This window comes from Oxyura jamaicensis, chromosome Z (assembly GCF_011077185.1).
Source record: "Oxyura jamaicensis isolate SHBP4307 breed ruddy duck chromosome Z, BPBGC_Ojam_1.0, whole genome shotgun sequence".
Lineage (NCBI taxonomy): Eukaryota > Metazoa > Chordata > Aves > Anseriformes > Anatidae > Oxyura > Oxyura jamaicensis.
Genome location: NC_048926.1, coordinates 55,510,716 through 55,511,260, shown reverse-complemented (window position 1 = coordinate 55,511,260; position 545 = coordinate 55,510,716).

The following is a 545-nucleotide window of genomic DNA, read 5'->3' as shown; positions in this document are numbered from 1 at the left end:
GAGGCCGGGGCAGCGGGGCGCAGGCCGAGGGGAGGCCTCGGGGGCGCGGAACCTGCCACCACCAGCCGCTGTTTTCGGCCGAAAGTGCCATTTTATGGGCTTCGAGGCGGGGAATTTCGGCCGGTGGCTCAGGCGAGCCGGCTCAAGAATTTAAAGGCCCGGTGTTTGTTCTGCCAAAAAAGAAAAAGAAAAAAAAAAAAAAGAAGAGGAAAAGGTCTGCCCCTACGTTTCTTCCTGAGAGCGCTTGAGGCACACAAGAGCTAGACCCCTGTTACCACTCCTGTGCTCACTGCTTCATAAACCTGAAAAGGCACTTTCTCGCATCTCAGTGACTTACTACATTGACGCCCCGATAGCACAAACTAGGTGTTAGTTATATTCACATTTAAATACGAGCCCTATCATTAGGCACACTGCTGTGTGATTTCAATGGCCATTCACCCGCTGCGATCTTCTCACAGCTGCGGCATGACACTCCTTGTAATAAGACATCACAAAAACCCATCCTTGTAAGAAAGACTGTGTTACCAAATTATTAAAACAGC